The sequence below is a fragment of the Hibiscus syriacus genome, unplaced genomic scaffold (assembly GCF_006381635.1).
Source record: "Hibiscus syriacus cultivar Baekdansim isolate YM2019G1 unplaced genomic scaffold, ASM638163v2 tig00110940_pilon, whole genome shotgun sequence".
NCBI classification, from domain to species: domain Eukaryota; kingdom Viridiplantae; phylum Streptophyta; class Magnoliopsida; order Malvales; family Malvaceae; genus Hibiscus; species Hibiscus syriacus.
In genome coordinates, this window is record NW_024062923.1 from 2,348,624 (window position 1) to 2,351,579 (window position 2,956).

Consider the following 2,956-nt stretch of genomic DNA (forward strand, 5'->3'; position numbering starts at 1 on the left):
TCCAATATTAATCCTTAAATTTAATGGATGATATTGTGAAAGTATTTGCATGCCCAAAATATTTGATTTTAAGTTAAATAAATCAATAAATTTTGAAATATGACTCAAGTATAATTACTTTATTTTTTTCATCCTCGTCAAATATATTTTGAAAAACGAATTGCCAGAGCTTTGTTAGCCACCCTTATTATTTGGATTAATTAGATTACTTTTTGAAATTGGATTAATTAGTTTTAAATATGTTAAAATAAAAATAATATAATATTTATTCAAGTAGGGGTTTATTCATTAAGCTAGGTTTAGGAGAGAAAAATTCAGTTGCCGATAGTTAAAACATGGACATGGTTTTGTAGCTGAAATGACTCCCACATGAAACATCATGTCACATGCTGTCATAAACACCAAAGTTGAGCATAAACACAAAGGATACGAAAATATTTACAGGACGTTATCAACATGTACCAAAAGAAGCAAAAGCCAGGAAGTAAGAAGCAAGAAATCCCATTTCCGAAAAGGCCGGAGTATTTGTTTAAGCAGAGGTTAATCGAGCCATATATGCATATGGTATCGAATGAACATTCCATCATTACAGAAGTTCTGGGATCATAGAGGATATACTCTCTGAGCTGCCAGGAAATTCAACAAGTCTGATGAACAATCAAACAACAATCCTATGCCTGCAAAGAAAGAAACCCACCGCATATAAGGAAACAAAATCTTTATCTAAACTGAATCTGACCGATGCTTTTAATTCGGTAGTATTGAAATGATGTGTTTATATAACAAACAGTTTTTTTTTTTATTCTACTCGGATGTTGTGATTTATGAACTTGCCTTCTAGCAACGTTGTTGGAAAGCCAATCGAGTCCCTCGTAGAGGCCCTCTCCAGAAGTTGCACATGTACTCTGGATATACCTGCATCAGATGCCAAACCACATCGGAAAATTGCACAAATGGTATGAGCGTATTACACTTGGGGTTTTATGTGGAGTAGCAAGGTGAATTTTACCAGTGGCGCTGGCGGAGAGAATGAAGCCCGAGCTTATCGGTTATTTCAGCAGCATTCATTGCATTGGGAAGATCTTGTTTGTTGGCAAATACAAGCAAAACGCATCTCTCATTCATCCTGAAGGAAAAAAAAAGAAAAGATAGCATCAGCTTAACTTATTATACCCTTCTGTCCGTGTGAGAGATAAAGATAAATATCTCATTGGTTTCCTTATTTGACTACGAAGCATGCCTCATTCAACATCCTGTGCAATTCATCCCTTGCCTCACAACACGGTCCCTGTCATTGCTATCCACCACGAAATGAGACCCTGAGTATTCTGGAAATAGTGCCTCCATAAGGGACGGATCTGTGTTACAAGAAAGGAAGTCGATGACTATATAGATTTTCAATTGAAACAGTATCATGAATTGGTTTATCATTTAAATGTCACAATAATAACGCATGTTCCAGGACATATGGGATGAATCTGAGTAATTCACAATATATTTTAACATACGAACCTCATAGGACTACATTAGATTTTTAAGATGCATACCTTGTCTTGACCACCAACATCCCAAACGGTGAAGCTGATGTTCTTGTATTCCACTGTCTCAACATTGAATCCTTCAAAAAAGGTACAAATTGACCTTTAATACTATAATTTGGTAAGCGAACTCTATAAAAATCCACACAATATCAAGAGGATCAATCATCTCTTGGATTGGCAATACCTAAGGATATGCAACTCTTTGCTCTATTGTTGTACGAGCCAAAAACCTTATAGAATAGATAACAACTAACCACTCAACCAATCAAAGAATTATATTAAATAAGCCCTTGTCTCCAAAACTGTAACAATACCATCAAAAGTTCAAATAACAAGCAGGAAATCTAACTTCTCTTCCAGATCTGTAATATACGAAGATGGGTTCATCGAGAAGCATTTTCCCTCCAAATAAAGATAAAATTACATAGTTCAAACAGGACAACAATAAAACAAAGACCAAGGGCACAATCAATTATGAATAAGATAATAAGATTCACACACAAGAAGCAGTAGAATTGACTTATTTGATTCATGATTGCAATCAAGGGATCGAAGATCAATCAGATTATATACACTCACCAATTGTTGGGATTGTTGTGACTATTTCACCAAGCTTGAGCTTGTATAAAATCGTGGTTTTACCAGCTGCATCAAGACCCACCATTAAAATACGCATCTCCTTGGAAAAGGCGGCTAAAGAGCTTTGTAAATGTCAGCCCCATCTCTCTTTCTCCCCTTTCTAGCTCACAACATTGATTTTACACATAAAAGGTCAGCAAATCAAACATTGAAAACAAATAAAACACTAAGAAAAACGAAATTTGAGACGAAATACATAAAGCTTGATGGGGAAATCCAACAAGGCGTTAAAATCATCAAATATACGTCTACAAAAAAAAACCCCCACAAAATGAATCCTAAACTCAGAAACAATTAAATGAACCCAGAATAATAAAAACATTTATATATCAAACCAAACCCTTAACAAATGTTTTTAAAAGGATTAAAACATTGAATAAATCACTGAAAATATACAATTTTTACCTTTTGACCTCGAAAGAAGAAAAGCTTAGATATCCAGAAAAAGGGTATTTGATTAGGTTTACCTTTGCGGAGAGCTTATAAGCCTATAAGGAGGATCTGATCTTTATTTCCCTGATTATTTAATCAGTGCCAGTGGCATGGTAAAAATATCTGCTCAAATAGTATTCATTTAATGGCATATTCAGAATTATAAAAAAATTATAATTATAACATTAAAGTAAATATATAATAGGATATATTTTATAATTAGTAAGACACTAAATTTGTTACTAATATCACAAAAAATCATATAAGGAGAAAATTTTAAAAATTAATTAAATAAATTTGAACAAAAGATAGATATAAATAGATATGATAGCAAAGCTATGAAA

The 2,956-nt window shown here is 33.4% G+C and overlaps 1 pseudogene; it reads right to left on the minus strand.

The window, feature by feature from the left end:
• Positions 1–1,005: 1,005 nt before the first annotated feature.
• On the minus strand, positions 1,006–2,662 carry LOC120147507 (annotated as a pseudogene).
• Between the last annotated feature and the right edge of the window lie 294 nt (positions 2,663–2,956).